We start from the raw sequence: 20,665 nt of genomic DNA, 5'->3' as shown, positions 1-20,665 counted from the left end.
AGTGAGCTGTGGGTGTTTGCCAGGAGGGCACTCCAACTAAGCAGTACTTTTCTCATGTAAGGCTTGAATGAAGAGGCCCATGCAAAAGAAAACAACAGAAGAAGATTTGATGGACAATAGAAGCCTGCCAGAGAGGCTTTTTGAACGGACTCTGGGCATAGGTGGTTCCACAAGAGGTTTCCGTGTGATTGTATAGAGTAGGTGTTAAGGAGACAGATTGTTTTGCTGGCATTGTTTTAAAGTACTATTCTGTTTAGTATAAGCAGAATAAAGTCCATTTTCTGTGGAAAGAGTACCCCCTTTTCACCTTAGAGCATTGATGCGGGTCACCACTGTTTCACCTGAACATACAAGAATTACTGAAATTACTGAGCCCTAAAAATGTTACTAGATAATTTTGGGATTTGCTTTTTGCTTAGGGTTGTGAAAAACTATTATTTCATTTGCAATAGTGGTTACTACTTTCTCCCGTTGTTTATATGTTCTTAATAACGAGTTTTCTAGTGTCTTTTCAAGCATGACATTGTCATTTATGGGTGGGATCGTTTTTCTCTACTCAATTGACTTCTGCACCCGCTTCCCAACCTATGTCTTTTCCTACCACTGCTTCTTTGTACTCTTTTCACCCTATCCTGAACATGGGCAGGTTAAAAGATTAGAATTCGTAAGCAATTCTTTTGTACAGCTTCTGCATCAACATTAGTTAGTAGTGAACATCACTAATTATTGAGTGTGTGATCTTATGCCGCCTACTACAGACAGAGGTATTCCTTATTTTGTCCCGCCATATGTGGCCTTTGTGCTACTACATGTGTAAGGAAACATGTATCAGAAAACGAGCTAAGTAATAGGATGATGCTACAGCAACATCTCCATGACTTCATGACTATTGACCTAGACTCGGATTGATGAGAGTATAGTTATTGCCTATGTAAGGGCAAAAGGAGGGTCTGTGGTACTTTAAAATTTGGGACCGCGTAGGAGGCAGGGCCCTACCCCTGTCTCTTCCGGTATTAGCAAACCGCGAATGGCCAATGCGGTATGTACAAGTGCTTTATATAACGTTTCATTGATAAATGCACTATGGATACGATATTATACATCACTACGTGGGTTCCATCTTAGAGCGGTGGCCATCTTATGGTTGCCCTCACATAGGCTACATAGCATGGAGCAAATACGAGCCTTTTAGAGCACATGTGCTTTCCTTTGACTTCTCTATGACCTGGGCAGCTTGGCACTGCTGCCCCAGGTCAGTCCGGTCTCACAAGCTCCCCGTCCTCTGGCCACCTGTGATTAGCATCAGGGCTTGACACACCATAAAGCCTTTACATTAAACACGAGCCTCCAGCTAATCTCTTTCACACCTGACTGTTCCTGCTTTATGGCTTGTTTCCCAAACAGGAGATGCTCATGTTTATTGGGGCCTATCGATATCTGATGTGGGATCTGAGCCACGCTGGGTAAATAATTGTGGGCTGGTTGAACAGGAATGTGGGATTGTCACCATGACTCTGCCTTTTCTTTGAAGCCAAAATATGTGAATGACCACTTGTAAAACAGGGGCGGTGTTGCCCAAAGCGTAATATTCTGTATAAAATAGAAGACTGGTTTTTGTTCTGCAGACTGCCTCATTCAGTTGCTAAAGCTTCTGTGCGACGTAGTCTCACTCATTTGAGTTTAATAAAGATGTCTTTTTCATATTTCAGCTTCTTTTGCCAAGTTCTTTGTTACATTACCATGAGAGTGGTCTTTTATAATACTACAGCAACAGGATAACCTGAAGTCATAGGGTGCTATCCCTGGCACCGCTGGGGTCTTAAAATCCCCGGTACTTCAATAGAAAAATGCACCACCAGGTGAAAACAAAGCCTTAACATAAGGAAAGACAAATAAATAGATAGAGATTTACTGGCTGATTTGTACATAGTGAAACCATAAAACCTGGATAAATTGCGCCTTCCCCTTGTAAATTGTGTGATCTTAGGCAAATATTTCATTTTGCTAAACCTCTTTTTTCTTCATTGTCACATACAAAAACACTCTCAAATATGAGTTCAGATTACCAATAATACAAACTATCGCTTCTAATAAGTACTTCCCAGTGCAGTGCTGTAATGTGCCCTACCAATGTCAAAGCTTCCACATGTTAAAGAAAGACACTTTTTTTTATTATTTTGAAGAGATTTCATCCTATTTTACTTGATGTTTATTGTAGGATTTACATAATTTTTTAAGAGCCCGGCTCGTGCACCGGTTCTAAGATCCGAGCGAGACCCTTGCTCAGCTCTGGTCGAGCTCTTCCTTTTATTTGTTAACTTGCCCACATATAGTATCATACATTCCCAGTGCCCACTCTGTACTTGCAGGCACAGGGTCAAGACTGATTTGCATATCGCTGTGTCGGAACTGGGGTGGCAAAGTGAGCTAAAGAATGATGATGGGGGGCGTGGCTTGGCGCCCGGTTGAATGGCGGCGCCCGGGTGAAGCTTCGTGGTCAGCCGGGGAGACTCGGCGCTCTGCAATTAACTGCTGCTCGGCTGAGCGAAGTTGCGGATGTATGAAGACTCGGAGCGCGTTGTGTGCTCATTGTAGACATTCATGGCGGCGTGGGAACTCTAATTTTCTTAAAGTGAGTTCCTTCACGGCTCCGTTTCCTGTGCAGCCGCCATTTTGTATCTAGCGCGCGAGCGCGCGTTACCTCAGACTGCCGTTAGAAGGACATCTATGCTCCCAAAATGACTCTGCTCAACACCTTTTCACTGCTAAAGGTATCTGAAAGCTTTTCTGTGGGGAAGTTGAGGCTTTTTAATGTGGACCCTCTGCATGTTCTTCCATATTAAGTATGCTGGCATCTTTGTGAGGAGTCCTTTGACCGTAATGACATTGCTGCTATGGTCCTTTAGAATAACTTTTGTGAAGGACTGCCGCTGACAAGCATATCGCAACGAGTCTCTGCAGTGCTCCATTCACTGCAATCTCTTCATACATTTAATTCTGGTGGTACACGCTGTATTGCTCCTTCTCTTGGCGCTCATATGGGCTTCTGGCTTATTTATCCCTGTTTATACTACGCTGGAGTTTCAAAGATGGCACGGTGATTGGTTACCAGTGAGCGATTTCTTTTGAAAAGATCTCTATGCGGATGAGTGTGGCGACGTCGGAGTGAAGCTCCCGGACTCGGCGCGACGAACTTGCGCTCACAGGCTACTTGATATGTAGCTACCCAGAGGAATGCAATGTTTTGTTAGGAAGGCACCTTGAGAGGGGAAATGTTTTACAGGGCCACAACTGTGTCTCCTCTCACACATTTATTATTTCATTCTACTTCTGCATGACCATGCTTGTTTTTGCTTCGACTCAGCATTGCTTCGCCTTGTGGTGATTTCAACTTGCCTTTCGCGTTTGCCTGTCTTCCTTGGACTCAGGTTTCCTGTATTTTCATCATTGGCCTTTGTTTAATTCAATTGACTCTTAGACTCTTCATGGGAAAACTTCGGAATTTAAAGCTGGCTACTTCTTCTCAACTACCTGTGGACTCGGATTCGGATCCTCCTCCTCAGGACATGGTAGACGCCACGGCATCAAAATCAGATTTAACACGAGGAGCCATCCCAAAAGCGCGCAATAAAGGGAAGCTGCCGTCCTCTCTAGCTTCCTCTAAACGCCTGAAGAAGGATCCACCATCCCCAGGGAGTAACTCCTCATCCGCTTCCATGGATCTCATTTTGGAAGAACTTCGCGCGTTCAAACCCTTTATGGAAGCTACCACAAAAAATATGCAGGCTATGCAAGAAAAATGGTCGTCTCTGGAGTCGCGTGTTCAAACTTTGGAGACTTCCACAGACTCTTTGCAATCCTCTTGTTCCCATATTCCGTCAATGGAGGCGGAGATACTTCTACTTAAACGTCAGACGGAGGATTTGGAAAATAGAAATCGTAGGAACAATCTACGCCTATACGGTCTTCCAGAACTTACAGAGGGGTCAAACCCCACCGTCTTCTTCCAATCCTTTCTTGCCAAGATCTTGGATGCTCCGGCCTTAACTTCCGTTAACATCCAAAGGGCTCATCGCCTTTGGCCCGAAGGTCGCTAGTAAGCCTAGAGGTGTCATTATGTTATTCCTACAATTCACTGACCTCTTACAGGTCCTTTCAGCTGCCAAGCTCAAGAAGCAAATTATGTGGGAAGGTCATCGCCTCTATCTTTCACAAGATGTCTCCAAGGCCACTGCAGATCGAAGGAAGAAGTTCTTGGACATGCGACCTCAACTACGGGCCTTGAATGCTAGATATGGACTACTACATCCTTGTCTCTTCAAGGTCACATATAAAGATAGAACAACCACATATGAAGACCCTGCAGCCTTACAGGCGTTTCTCCAACGGCAAGGCCCAGATGTCATGGATGTATCCAGACCTGGTTGACACGACCTGCTACTTCTTCTTGGAACTCGTTGTGTTATGATTCTGTTGTCTCTCCATTATTGCTGATGTTGTGAATCCCCTACTGTCTCTTCTTCTGACAGCCGTTTCATTCTCATGTGTCCCCTTTGTAGTTTAATTGTAGTTTTTTTTTTCCTGTACCCCTGTGACACGTCTTCCCTTCAATTGTATATCTCTCTTGTTTCTACAGGCATCTCCTTCCTCCCTCCTACTCTGATGTACCGTGCTGCTTTCTATATGCCGCGTTTTTTGGATCCATGGTATTTGAGGTTTGATGTCTGCTCTGATGTTGTTGTAGCTGTCTCCCGGCGCCATCGCCCCATCCTCGTTCTTGAGTTTTTTCGTTCCGTAAGTATGTTTTTCAGTCGTTCGTTTCGAACGTGTACTGTCTTTTTGTTGGTTTTTGTTTCTGTCCTTTTTTCTACACTTGATCTTTTACCTTTTGCTCTTTCTTCTCTCTTTTCACTTTCTTACACCTCCCATTTCCCTTTCTTGCTCTTTCCTTTCCTTGGATTCAGTATTATTTTCATAGTGGTTCCTTCCTTCTTTTCCTTTCCTTTTCTTCCTCTTTGCTTTCTTTCCTTCTGCCCTCTCTCCTTCATCAATTCGTTACAATTCTCTCAGTCTTCTCAAGTTATTTTTCCTGCAATAATAAGCATGTTGCTGTTCGCTGTTTTTTCTTTGTTGTTCCATTCCGTGTTACATCGTGGAACGTTAAGGGTTTAAACTAGGGGTGGGCGGAATTTGCGTAATCGCGTTACGCAAATCTCCGCGAACATGCAGAAATACCGTGAACACGCGGAATTGCTTGTTCGCGATGCTTTTTTCCTGTTCACAGTTGCTGTTTGCGTGCTCGGGGAGAAATATCTCGCGAACACGCATTTTGAGAACGCGAACAAGAAAAAATTTCGCGAAGTCGCGGAAAGCAGAATTTTGGCCAATTTCGCGTTCTCCGCGGAACGCGAAATTACCGAAATTCCGCAAATTCCGCGAGCGGAACGGAATTTGCCGCCCAGGCCTAGTTTAAACAATCCCATTAAAAGGCAAAGGGTCTTATCACATTTAGCGAGACTTAAGTCTGATGTTGCCCTCCTTCAGGAGACTCATCTCTCTGAATCGGAGGCCCTGAAACTCAAGCGTTGTTGGGTGGGTCATGTTTTTTGCTCCCCCACAGTTTCCAAGAAAAATGGTGTTGTGATTTTATTACATAAAAAGTTAAATGTTTCCTCAATTTCTTACGAATGTGATGTTGATGGTTGATGGGTTATTGTTACACTGCTTATAGATAATATTCCTATCACTCTTTTTAATGTGTATTCCCCAACTGGGATTGACAGATTATTTTGGCCCTCTATTTCAAGTAAACTGTCCTCTCTTTATGGAGATTACATACTTCTCGGGGGCGATTGTAACCAAGTTGTTGATCCCTTCCTCGATAGTCATTCCAATGTTAAATTTGTCCCCTCTAGGATGCACTTTCAATTTGTTAACACCTTTCAAAATAACGCCTTGGTGGATATCTGGAGACTGTGTAATCCTGATCTTAGAGAATATAGTTTTTACTCCCCTCCACATCAATCACAATCCCGCATTGATCATATCTTCCTTAGTAAATCCCTATCCCAGCACGCTATACGCTCTGACATTGGTTCCATCCTAATCTCGGACCATGCTCCGATTCATGTGGACCTTGACCTACTTCCTTTTTCCCCTCACTCTGGCAGATGGCGTTTCAACAATGCTTTGCTTTTGGAACCTACTTTATGTTCTGAATTTACTGCCTTTGCCACTGGATTTTTCCTTCTCAATCATACCCCTGATTCCTCTTTTGTTACTGTTTGGGATTCTTTTAAAGCAGCCTCTAAGGGTTTTATTATTAATTTTGTAGCCTGACGAAAGAAACTTCAAGAAGCCAAGTCCGAACATATTTTAGCTAATGTTAAAACTTTAGAGCTTGATTATCATGCTTCTAAATCTGAGATTTCTCTTAAAAAGCTTATTGATGCGAAAATTTCCTTCAATAAGTTTACAACTGATGCTGCCTCTAACCTTTTGCTAAAATGTAATTCCAGGTATTATGGGGGTAAGAACAAAATGGAAAAACTTTTGGCCAATTACTTAAAGATAAGAAAAGAGCGTACAAAGATTGAGTCCATTAAGACTTCCACTGGGAACTCTTGCTTTAAAGATAAAGACATTCTTTCTGAGTTTGTTAAATTCTATGACAATCTTTATACCCCCGAACACATCCGGAAGACTACGGATCTTCTTTCATATTTTCATTCACTTCCCTCCCCCCCGGCTTCTCACGTTGATTTTACTGACCTAGAACGGGACATTTCGCTTTCTGAAATCTCCCATGCTGTTTCTAAATTGCGGCACGGTAAGTCTCCAGGCCCTGATGGTTTCACTATTGAATTTTACAGTCACTTCGCCTCTCTACTTCTCCCTAAACTGTTACTATTATTCCAATCCTTCCTTGCAGCGGGTTCTTCCAGCGGCTCCTTCCAACAGGCTTTAATCTGTTTGATTCCCAAAGAAGATAAGGACCACTCGTTATGCAAAAATTACAGACCAATTTCCCTGGTCAATACGGATTATAAAATTCTGGCTAAAATTTTGGCATTGCGCATGGATCCCCTTTTACCCGATCTCATTGGCCCTGAACAATCAGGCTTTGTCAAGGGCCGTCTCTCATCTGATAATTCCCATGTTTTTCTTAACATACTTAGCAAGGCTTCCTCTCTGTCGCTTCCCTTTGCGGCTATTTCTTTAGACGCGGAGAAAGCCTTTGACAGGATTGGATGGGATTTTATGTTTCAGGCCTTGCGCTGGATCGGCTTTTCTTCCAAATTCATCTCTATTATTTCTTTACTCTATTTTAATCCCCAGGCTTCCATTTTTGTCAACGGGATGACCTCGGATTATTTTTCGTTACACAGGGGAGTGCGACAAGGCTGTCCTCTATCCCCCCTACTTTTTGTTTTAGCCTTGGAACCCTTTCTTAACAAAATTCATCTGGACAACAGTATTTCTGGTATTAAATTTGGTTCGCATCAGGTTAAACTTTCGGTCTATGCTGACGATATTCTTTTTTATTGCTCTGATCCTGTTTCCTCTATTCTCTCTTTTCTACAGCAGGTGTCTTCCTTCTCCTCGGTCTAAATGCTGATAAATGCGAGATTCTACCTTTAAACCCTTTTTGTCAAAAGCATCTTTTTTCCCAAACGGGTTTCTCGTGCCAACCATCTAAGATCAAATATCTAGGTGTTTGGTACGCTCCTCTCTTGTCTGATACGCTCAGATTTAATTTTGATTATGTCTTCAAGAAAATGGACACGGCTATTCAACGTTGGAACCCGTTTTTTCTGTCCTGGTGGGGTCGGCTCAATTCCATAAAAATGATGTTATCCCCTCTTCTTCTTTATACCATTTCCATGCTTCCAGTACACATTCCAGTTTCCTTCTTTAAACGGATTGATTCCTTGTTGCTGAAATTCTTATGGAATGGCAAGCGTTCTCGGATAGCTTTGGCTTCATTGCGCAAGGATAAGGCCCAGTCTGGTGTGCGCTTTCCGGATTTCAGAGAATATCATCGAGCTTTCTCTTTGAAACAATCAACCCGTTGGTTCTCTTCTGATCTTCCCCACTATCCGCCCGCCTGGTTAAGTATGGAATCTTCCTTTCTGTCCCCCTTTACCTTTCGCAAGTTCTTATCCTTCACGTCTTCTTTAGTTCGCTTTCGCATGCCTGTTATTTCTCATTCTCGTACTCTCCTTCTCCCTTACATCATCTCCTCTTATCCCTCCCTCCTTTCCGTTCATGAACAACCGATATGGCACAACTCTCTTTTCAAAATTCCTAATCGCACCATATTTTGGAAGACATGGCATTCTCGAGGATTGTGTTGGATCTCTCAATTAATTTCTCAGGATACTCCTCACTCATTCCAGGAACTTCAATCCTCTTTCTCATTGCCCTCTTCTGCTCGATCGCAATACCATGCCCTTCTCCCAGTCCTGATCTTATATCTTCGCTCCTTGGCACCATCTATCGATATTCCTTTGGACTGCAAAGCTACTTCTTTACTATTGGAGACGTCTCCCTCAGCCTCTGCTATTTATAACTCTTTCCGATACTCCACTGACAGACTAAAATCTAAAACCAAGAATAAATGGGAATTGGATCTTTCTCAGGATTGGCCAATACCTTTTTGGGACACAATAGGGGCTAAGCTTCATAAAGCATCTAGAGCTGCTAATACCACCCAAACCTTATATATCATTTATAACAGAACTTTATGTACTCCACATGCTTTATCCCGTTTTTCACCTGACGCATCCCCTATTTGTTGGTCCTGTTCCTGTCCCATTGCAGATCTCAAACACATGTTGTTTGAATGCCCTCCTATTTCCAAGTTCTGGCATCTAGTTTGGACACAAATACAAAATATATTCCGACTTCAAATCCCCTTTTCTCCTTTACAATTTTTTCTAGATTCACCGTCCCTTCCGCAATCTCCTTCCCATTATCTGTTACTTGACCTTCTAGTTGCTGTGGCTTTCCATACCATTACTTCAAATTGGAAACAGGCTGCAAATGTCTCTTACCAATCTTGGTGGAATGCAGTTTGCTTCCATCACCGCTTAGATACTAATTACGTATCTCCCGTTTCCCTAGTAATTAAACGCGACCTGCTTTGGCTCCCCTTGGTATCCTATCTCTCCTCCTTTGCTCCAGCGCACGCTTCCCCAGACCCTGACACAGTTGAGGTGCGTAAGCCACCATGATTTTCTTGTCTCTGTAATGCCTTTTTGCTATGATATTACGTTCTACTATATTATATGGTATTTTTTCATTCCTATACATAGGTACTGTTCATGTAAGTTGCATGCTTGTTATATTTGCTTTTAATGAGAGTTTCTATTGAAATGCTTATTCTTTGTATATGTTTATCATGTTGATACTACCCCGTTTCCCTCCCTTCTCCTTCCCTTCTTTATTTCTTCAATAAACTCAAACTTAAAAAAAAAAGAATGATGATGGATTCAACCCAGATCTGTGACGGGTGGTGAGTGTTTGAAAAGTTTCAGCACTCCGTCCATCATCTCCTTGTGTTCACTCTATACTTGCATCCCGCTTCAACAAAAGATCCAGGGCGGCCCACACAGAATTTTCCCGCCCTCCAACAGAATACCTGCAACCACCCACAGAATGGCTACAAATACCCACGGTATCAAACATAACCACCCACTGAAACCAGCATCCTGCCCGTAAAACGCCCATGACCACACCATCCCCAACAGTTCACTGCCCCAGTCATTTTCTTCAACTATACAAATGGTGTTTCCCATTGGAATGTACCTGCTACCTTTCTGCCATCAAATATTGTGACAGAAACCACCGCCGTGTCAATCAGCTGTAGCATTCCGGGTGACCCCGCTTCATAGATCAGGCATGCAAATAAACACAGATAGAAAGGGAAATATTGGCTCAGCCTGCCTCTAGTGGAGAGGCCCAAGTACAGGTATGCCTCCGAATGTGGCAGACATCTCTAGTGCCATGAAGCCCCGTTTCATGTTTATTAGCGGGTGCCTGCGGTGCACAAAACACTAGGGTGAACACGCTGCATACAAAGGTGGAGGCAGAGTCTTACCCGTGACCGTTGTTATGTTGCACTCGTGAGGTAACGGATGTGACCTGTAGGGTGCCCTTATGTTAAATGTGAAGGACGGGAGCCTATCACCCCTGATAGGACCGGGCCAGATGGTATGGTCCCAGTCATGCGATGTAAGTTTAATAAAGTGACTACCGGACATGTGACGTCAGGAAACACGCATACACGGCAGCCACAAGCACCACACAACCTGGCTCCATATATTCTTTGCAAGGCCCACAGCCCTTGGCCCTGAGTCACTGTCCCACGTGTACCGGGACTTGAGTAGCAGACACAACACTGGCGACGAAGGTGGGCGTGTTCCCGCCGTGTTCCTGGGGCAGCCGTTCGTGGTGCTCTCAGGCCCAGCGGTGCTCGTGCCCCAGGGATCCAGCTATCAGCGTCCGGCGCCTCACGAGTCAGGTCGGCTGTCATCACATTGCTGGAGCAGGAGCTGCGCTCTGTGCATACACGTGGTGGGCCAGTTGCACTCACACCGTCGGACCGGGCGCTACGCTCCGCGCCTACACGTGTCTGCTGTTGGTGCGCATGCGCATTAGCCTTCTGAAGGAGGGGGAAGGCTCTGTTGGCTGCTTTGAGGCCCACGCACCCGCGGCACTGCCGATTTGGAGTCCAGCTGTGCTTACAGGCTGTGAGGTACGTGGATTGGCATCACATTGACCGGGTGGCTGTGCCTCAAGCCCGAAATACACCACAACCAAAGGGTGGTAGTGCCCCAAGCTCGCAGTACACTACAGCTCAGAGTGATCCCTCCTGCTCCCACGGTGTGGTAGTGCCCCAGGCTCACTGAGAGTGATGGCTGACGCAACATACAGCTTCACCGCAGCACGCTGCACTATAGGAGCTCACCATGTCCACTATTCCACCGATTTAGCCTTTTGTGGTGGAGGGGCCCCCATCTGCCCAGGCTCCCAAATGGAAGGAGTGGGTGGAACGCCTCCGTATATACTTCGAGGCCACGAAAGTCCATAAAGACCAGAAGAGAGCCATGCTGCTTCACATAGGAGGCAAAGATATTCATCAAATCATGAAAACACTTGCGGAGGTGACGCCCAAAACTCACCACACCCTCATTAATGTCCTCACTGGCTACTTCGAACCTATGGCTAACCAGAATTACGAACGCTTTATCTTCCGTCAGGCCAGACAGCTGCCCGACGAATCGCTCAACACATTCCATGCCCGACTCAAAAACTTGGCCTCCACGTGTGGCTTTAGGTATGAGACCGAAGAGATTAGAGGACAAATAATCCAAGGGTGTGCCTCATCAAAACTTCGCGAACGGATCTTGGAAGAGTCAGGCAAGCCACTAACGGACATTCTGACCCTTGGACGTACAAAAGAACTGTCCAAAGCCAGAGCGGCTCACATGGAGGCGGCGCTGTAGTCGCCCGTCAAAGTGGAGCTGGGGAATGCAGTAACGATGAAGCCTGCAGACCGTCGCAACAGGATGCAGCCGGCGAGCAGCTCGCAAGGGACCCAGCGGTATTGTGGTTACTGTGGAGGCCCACCTCACAAGGCAGCTGATTGCCTGGCGGAAGGCAGGAAATGCACCGGCTGCAGCAGGTTCAACCACTTTGAAAAAGTATGCCGCTCGAAGAAGTACACAAAACCCAAGCCAACAGTCAACTTGGTACCGGAGGGTGGCGGTGCATCGAGCGACATGGACGATGATGAAGAAGAAGAATGAGCGATACACAAGGTGCACATGATTGAAGCAGCGACAAGTCGATGCAGGTGGCTGCCTCAGTGCCGCATTCAAGTAGGACCACATGATGTCACGGCTGCCTACGGTCAAGACAAGCCTTTGGAGATGAGAGGAAAATTCAAGACGACGGTGACACATGAGAACAGGTCAGTCTCCACCATGGTGTATGTCACAGAAGACGGCCAAGGCATGCTTCTGGGATGTCGAGCAGCGGAAGACCTCGGCATAGTGACCTTTGCATTCGGGATTCATCAGGAATCTATCCAACACATACTCGCTGAGTTTGCGTCGGTCTTGGAAGGAATCGGAAAATACAGAGGAAAGGAAATACACCTCCACATTGACCCCACGGTGCAACCTGTGGCCCTGCGACACTGACGAGTGGATTTCCACCTACGCCCATTAGTGGAACAGGAGCTACTCAAGCTGGAACAGGCTGGCATAATCGAAAAGGTGACGGGACCCACGCCATGGGTTTCTCCAATAGTCGTCACCCAAAAACCTATGCAACCTAGGGCCATCAGAATATGCATCAACATGAGATTGCCGAATGCAGCCACCAAAAGAGAGTGACACATCACCCCGACCGTTGATGATTTAATCGGAGAAATGGCGGGGGCGTGCTGGTTTTCAAAGCTCGATCTGCAGTCAGGGTACCACCAGCTTGTCCTAGATCAGGCCTCCAGGAACATCACAACATTTTCCAATCATGTCGGACTCCGCAGATACACCCGTTTGAGTTTTGGAGTGCCTAGTGCAGCAGAAGTGTCCAGAATGTAATTCACGAGCTACTCATGGACATTCCCGGAGTCATCAACGTGAGTGATGACGTCATGATACATGCCAAATCCATCTCTGAGCACAACTCCCGCCTGGTGCAAGTCCTTCAGAGGATCCAAGACGCCGGACTAACAGTACACAGAGAAAAATGTGAGTTCCTCAAAAACAAGCTGCAGTTCTACCTTCTCGGCCGAAGGGGTGAGTCCAGACCCGGACAAGGTCTGCGACATCAAGAACGCCCCAGCCCCCGCCAATGTTACAGAAGTCTGCAGTTTTCTGGGCATGGTGAATTACTGCGGGCGCTTCATCCGAGACCTCACAACCCTCACTCAACCCCTAAGGGATCTCACCAAGAAACTGACGCTGGTCGCGGTAGATGCTGGCCCAGTGCTAATGAAACGCCGCAATGCTGACTGGGCCTGGGACTTGGCCCCGGTGGCCTTCGCCGACTTGGCCCCGGTGGCCTTCGCCAGCCGTTCGCTCACTGACACCGAGCAGAGGTACTCCCAGATTGAAAAGTATGCCATCGCCGTTCACTGTGGGTGTCGCCACTTTCACCCGAACGTATACGGTAAGCCGCTTGTGGTGGCCACCGACCACAAACCCCTTCTTTCTCTGTTCCCCGGCACCTCGTCGAAACCTCTGCCAAGGATAGAAAAGTGGATGTTGCAGCTACAGAACTACAATTGTCGCGTTGAATATCAGCCCGGAAGCCGCAATCCCGCAATCCCGCCGACTACCTGTCTCGACATCCTAGAGAGGCTACCGCCCAAGAGGAGGAATACGCTGCAGACACAGAGGAATATGTTCGATGCATCACAGAAAGATCATGCCCCATTCCTCTCTCAATGACTAGTCTAAAGAGCGAAACTGACAAAGACAAATGCCTACAAAGAGCCAAGCAAGCTGTGAAGCATGGAAACTGGCACAAAGCCAGGGAAGAGTGGAAGATACTCACCATGGAGGCATGCAGAATCTTGTAAAGTCTGTACCACATCCGTGAAGAACTGACGGAAGACACCATAGGATGTCTCATGCGAGGACACCCGCTAGTGGTCCCCTCCTCGCTGACTGCCAGAGTCATACGACTGGCCCACAGTGGGCACTAAGGGATGGTTAAAACCAAGTCCAGGCTACGAACAAAAGTATGGTTTCCCTTAATGGACGAACTCGTGGAAGCAGCGGTCTGTGATTATCAATGGTGCCAGGTGACAGGAGGAACTCCCAAGCCCGCTCCCGTGATCATTGAACCGAGGCCCCCATGCCCATGGGTGAGTGTCAGCCTTGACTTCGGAAGCCTGTCGGACGGGAGACATACCTTTGTGGCCATTGACGATTACTCCAAATATCCGGATATCAAGATCGTCAACACCTTGAGTGCGGCCGAGATAGTCCCGAAGTTGCAAAAGGTGATAGCTACTCATGGCATCTTTCAAGAACTGAAAACTGATAATGGACCGCCTTTTCAAGGCCAAGAGATGGCTACCTACTTGACATCTCTGGGTATCAAAACACCAGCGGATCACCCCTCGCTGGCCTCAAGCCAACGGGGAGGTGGAGCAGTTCATGCGGACATTAAACAAAGTAATCTGCATCGCCCATGAACACTATCAGCCTATGGGGCTAGCTCTGTTCATGTTCTTGCGAAATTATGGGCAAACTCCTCACACCACGACGGGTCTGGCTCCAAGACACCTGTCGATGGGGCGGGTCATCACCGACTCCATCCAGCATCATCCCCAGTGGAACCCGGCACACCCTGATGATCACTGGATAGATGAACAGAGACGACAGGCGCATGCTCAAGTCAGCCAGCACCGAGGAGCTCAACAGGTGCATCTGGAACGAGGGGATAAAGTCCTACTCAAGAACCGTACGACTAGCAGCAAGTTCAGTCTCCCATACGAAAGACATCCCTGGACTGTTATCAGAACGCAAGGCACGCAGGTGATGGCCCGGAGAGGTGGTGAGGTTGTAACGTGAAACATTTCTCATTCCAAAAGGTTTCATCTAGCGGACCGTGCATCTTTGGACAGTGGAGCCGGGAAGTTGAACAGGTCACTCACAGGCACTCAGCCCGATCATGAGCCCTTGGAGGAAGTTGGCGAGACCACTCATCAACCCATCGGGGAGGACCCTGGCATATTGATGGACACTGACACCATTGTGGCAGGAAATGCCGAAGCGCCAAACAGCCCCGTGGGGTCCCCGCGCCTGATATTGAGTGAGGAGGCAGAAGGAGAATCAAGTGGGCGGGGGAGTTCCCAGTATCAGCTCCGACACAATCCCGAGCAGACCCGCAAGCTGAAGGACTATTTCATGTAAGACTGTTCTTTTTCTATTGAGCACTATGATTGGGAGTCCAGCCACCTAATCAACCTGAATGTTATTGTATTGAATTTCTGTTTTGGGGAGGAATGTTATGTTGCACCCGTGAGGTTAGGGATGTGACCTGTAGGGTGCCCCGATGTTAATCCTGAAAAAGGAGAGCCTGGGGTATCACCCCCGATAGGACCGGGCCAGATGGTATTGTTCCGGTCACGTGATGTAAGTTTAATAAAGCGACTACCACGCACGTGACATCAGGAGACATGCGTATGTGGCAACCACAAGCACCACACAACCTGGCTCTATGTATTCTTTGCAAGGCCCACATCCCTTGGCCCCGAGTCACTGTCTCACATGTACCGGGACCTGAGTAGCAGACGCAACAGGCGTGGATACGGAATAGTATTTTCCAGATGGTGGGGGTGGGGCCAGAGAGGTGCTGTAGTTCCTTGTGTCTAACAACACCTGCAAACCCGCTCTGGGACCCACAGTCAGACACATCCATTTGTCTGTCAAGCAGGTGCAAGGGCCCCAGAAACGTAGGGGAGGAATAGTACCGGGAGGGGGCGGCCCCAGGGAATCATAAGAGCAAAGACACCCCCCCGAGGGACCACACCATGAGCAGGATAAATCACAGCTGTCGGTGCTTAACCATGTTCCTTTATGCCATAGAGGCAGGGGTCCTCGCCACCGCATCAATTCCTGTCATTTTCTATGCATTGTGGAACTTGTAGTCCCTGCATTCATATAGGCAAAATGCCAGAGTACAAAGTGCCAAAGCAGGACAAAATGAAATAGTCGCGCCTGTAAAGGAACAGCATCAGAGCTCTGCGCCGAGAATGTAAATTGTAGAATCAAGATGATGTACATTTTTTTTGCTTATAACAGCCATATTTTCAAGAGTAGTATTCATCGCTCTGTGTAGCGCAATAGGGCACAAAACATAGGCAACAATGCATGCTTTTCATAAAGCTCCCAGTTTGAGATGCGTCACCTCTAGCCACTAAGCCACTGGCCCTCATAAAAGGTGGCATATTATTTATGATAGAATATAAAATAAGAGCATTGATATATCACATGTAATTAGAGTTGTCGCCATGGTTCACATTCCGCAATTGTGTGGTGTTTTTTTTTGGGGTGAGGAGCGGGACTAGTAGGGTTGCTATAGGGGGCAGGAAGAACATGCTATCCTGATATTGAAAGCGTGACGTCACCTCCAGCCAGGAATGAAGGGTCAGGGTGAGGGGTTTGGTACCCAAGGTCAAGGATCTTTGGGGCAATAGTCTGTCAGAATGTGTGTGCAGTAGAATAAGTGAAAGAGGGTCTTCTGCATGAGCTCGGAGGGACCCGAGACTCTCACTGAACCCCGATGTGTGCTTAGGGGTACTCAGTTTAGGTGAGGGGAAACAACGACCACATCTGCCTCTTTTGGGGGTTCCGATAGTGCGAGCCGTGATCAGAATGTAGCTTTGTGTGCATGGCGTAGGGTGCGCTCACTACGGTTCTTGTCAGGGTAGTGACCTCGGCACGCCGCTGACCCTATGTTTAAGGAGCGTTTATAAACCAGGGTGACTGTAAATACAAAACCCTGGCATCCGCGGCTGGCATGCTTGTGTGAGAGAGGGGGAGGACGGGAGTTTGCGGGTGCCGGGTGGGGAATAAAAATAAAACTGTACCTACCTTACCCCTTGGGTACCACTCCACCTCCTCCTGGACGATGTGAAATGCTGCAGCCGGGTCCCGCTCCCATGTGTTCCTACAGGAAGCACTGAAGCAGCCAGCAGGCAGGCTCCCTCCTTACCCTAGCCAATCACAATGCTGCAATGGCAGTGTTGTGATTGGTGAGGTGCAGCAGAGAGCGCCCCAGCCGGGCCATTTTCTTTATGTAGGCTGCATGCAGCAGCCTACATAGAGAAAACGGGAGAGTGCGCATGACTGGGTTGGTCGGAAACAGTCAGTACCCACAACGGTGGGTAAGCTACTCCCCCTGCCCTCCAGCAGGACCACCCACCCACCAGCCCACAACCAGGCACTCCAGGCACTTCTGCTTTCTCGCAGTGCGAGAAGCAGAAACAGAAAATGGTAGTTTTACCATTTTATGTTTCTGCCTTCTCGCACTGCGGGAAAGCAGTGGGGCGACACCCCTAAGGAGAAGCCGCCACTGTATAGAGCAATAGATTTACTTTGACTAAATGTATGGCTTTTACTACGAGCTGTTAGACTCATGACTGAGCTCCTGAAAATCTTACTTATATGCATTGATTTTGGATCTCTAATATAATAACCAAATTATCTAAATGTATCTGAGTCTTTTGTTGTGTCTTAATGTTCTGTCTACAGAAACTGTGCTTTAAATTGTATGATTTCTAAATGCCTGATAGAGAAAGTCATAGATTATTTTCAGAACATCAGGCTCTTTTGCGCTTGTTTTGTGTGGCAACAGCAGAGCTCTTAGATTGCATAATTATTGTTAGATTAAACTTTTGGAGGTTGGGTCTTCCAATTTAAATACTATGTTTTGTAACATGGTTCTGAGAATAATATGTTTGAACCTGATCTCAAATTTATGAGCTGGCTGCCAATTATTCGTCCTTATTGGGTTGCCGACAGCTGGACATACTGATTTCTCACCCCTCATTCCAATGAAGAAAGGTCCATCGGAGGACCATTAGCTCGGTGGGTGAAGTATAGAATCTGAGTAAAACCATTTACTCAGAAGTGCCCAGTGTGAGAAAACCCAGTTTATTGCTTCTGCTGCAATTAAACCCCTCCTTTAGCTCTTTCTTGTTGAGATGTATGGGTGGCAATGAGTATACATTCTTGGTAGCTAATGATTGGGGTGCTTTGCTCTTTCCACATATCTAGTAACATCAGTATTTCAACGTTTTGTAAGAATATTATGGTCTTCGCATCTTCCAGCAGCCTTGTGAGACCATGTGCATTCCAAGAACATAATCTTGTGGACAATTACTGCTTGAGGGTGTTGGCTAAGCCTCAATCCCCACAGTCAGCTTTTGATTTGGATAAGACCAATAGAAGCCAAGACCAGTCCTCCATTAAAACTTTCCTCTTAGCACTTTTTTCACAATTACGAGGGCTTGAGACTGTGCTTGTTATTGTGAGACATTACATTTTTATTGGTTTAAAAAGAGGATCATTAGCATCTCGTAAAAGAGGGGTAGGCTGTTTTGAACTATTAGTTGTAGGTGTAGGCTGCCCTTCACCTTCTTAATTACACAGAGGGGATCAATGATGTCAGGTAGCTTAAAGGAACATCTTTTTTTACTTCTATTCCCCACTCTGCAAAGTGCAATCTGCATTCAAATACTTTATTTGCTATTTAAGTAGTTGACCATGTGACAAAGTTATGATTTCGAGAAGTATTGGAGGGATCTTGCTTAAATTAGACTGACTCAAGTTTAGCTGACATGAGATCAGATAGAGTAGGAACGCACTACCAGAGGGCTCAGAGGCTAATCCTTCCTGGCAGCTTAAGGATAACGGGACATTGGCTTTGCAGTCTATAAGACAGAACGGCCCCCAGTGCAGGGAGCTTTCGCACGTAGCAAGACCTCCAGGTCCGCCGTGAGGGCAACGGCGTGTGGCTAAACTACATCTCCCAAGCTTCCTGACTCAGGCGCAAGCGGGTGACGTCAGTGGCAGGCGTCACCTGCCTACATTAACGCTCCACTCCTCCCGCAGCGCGGGACGCGCTACCAGAGGGCTCAGAGGCTAATCCTTCCTGGCAGCTTAAGGATAACGGGACATTGGCTTTGCAGTCTATAAGACAGAACGGCCCCCAGTGCAGGGAGCTTTCGCACGAAGCAAGACCTCCAGGTCCGCCGTGAGGGCAACGGCGTGTGGCTACACTACATCTCCCAGGCTTCCTGACTCAGGCGCAAGTGGATGACGTCAGTGGCAGGCGTCACCTGCCTACATTAACGCTCCACGCCTCCCGCAGCGCGGGACGCGCTACCAGAGGGCTCAGAGGCCAATCCTTCCTGGCAGCTTAAGGATAACGGGACATTGGCTTTGCAGTCTATAAGACAGAACGGCCCCCAGTGCAGGGAGCTTTCGCACGAAGCAAGACCTCCAGGTCCGCCGTGAGGGCAACGGCATGTGGCTAAACTACATCTCCCAGGCTTCCTGACTCAGGCGCAAGCGGGTGACGTCAGTGGCAGGCGTCACCTGCCTACATTAACGCTCTACGCCTTCTGCAGCGCGGGACGCGCGCGGGCAGCGCCCGGGCGAAGCCCGGGCCAAGGGCGGGCCCGTCCTTGGCCGTCATAGCCCGGAAGAGGCTGGGCTGGGCCACGTTATTTGGTTTTCGTACTTTACATGGGCCATTGGACTGGACACAGCAGAGCCAAGGTACTGTCAACAAGCTTTTGATAACTCCGGCTCATCCTTTGTGAACGATAGTGTGTCTGTGCAGATCGGAAGCTCTGCTTATTCTTTTTATTCTAACTATTTTTCCATATTTATAAACAATGAATAAGGTCAAGGCTAATTTGGGACATAGGGTGGCGGGTACATTGGATGCTTTTCTAACCAGGGCTAATACAGTACTGACTCAAGAAATACTAGATACTGAACGCAGACTTTCTTTAGATTATCAAAGTTCAATGAATAGGTTATCTTTAACTCTCTTTATTTCTCTCCTTACCAGTACCCGGTTCCGCAGAAGGTTCTCCGACTATTATACCGACTTCCCAGCCCCCTGTGGAGACAATTACCCCACTTGTTGAGGAATCCACGGCAGTGGAAAAAGGGATGACCAACAGGGGTAAACAGGGTAAAAACAAAACAGCTAAAGTTAATAACCCTAAAAGGAAGGGACAACGGGAACGTAAGCAAGTGGGTGTACAGGATAGTGTGATTGGGACAACAGATAATGTCCAGAGTTCTGAGATAATCAAACTTGAAAATAGCCCTAGGGGAAAACAGGCACCTAAGAGTGTTTCGTCCGTGGGACAGGTGCATGAGTGTAATCTAGCTAAGATCGAAACTATGCTAATTAAGCTATTGGATCCGATCCTAAAGAAGCTTACTAACATAGAAGATAGATTAACACTAATAGAGGGGAATTGTGGTAGGAAACCTGGCATTAGACCTGACAATCTACCCAATAATACAGCAGAAATGATGTTAAGGTGCAATTCCAAGGTACAAAATGGTGACACAAGCAAGACAAGAGAGGTGTCTGCCAATATAGTTGCTCATCCCACTACATCAATTGAAATACCACCCACCCCGGGGCCACTAGAACCTACAAAGCCCAACAGTACCATTGATAGATCAAGGAGAAATCTGGAGAGGGATTTGCCTGATCTACCCCAACAGGAAATTCTATCTATAGACCTACCAATGGAGTCTACACCTTACACTGTAATCTTGGGCAATGTCCCTCAATTGAAGGATGGGGCCACAGAGGATTTTGGCCAACTTAAAAACAAACTGAACCAATGGTTCACTAACAACTTATACAGGGGACAGGATATTAATAGATTTATAATAATGGCTCGAAGAACTAATTGGATTGGCAAAAGGCCTAAATCATACCATGGTGACTGTATTGTTGTGAATTTTGATAACCCGTATACTGCTGAGAAAATCTTACAGGAGTCTTATAAGTGTCATCAGGGTCCCGGCTCCAATATAGTGATTCTGTCCCTGGCTCACTTCTACACCCAAGAGCTGTGGTTGCACAAAACTGATATCAGTTG

This window comes from Triturus cristatus, chromosome 9, assembly GCF_964204655.1.
Source record: "Triturus cristatus chromosome 9, aTriCri1.1, whole genome shotgun sequence".
Taxonomy (NCBI): domain Eukaryota; kingdom Metazoa; phylum Chordata; class Amphibia; order Caudata; family Salamandridae; genus Triturus; species Triturus cristatus.
This window is presented reverse-complemented; position numbering follows the sequence as displayed.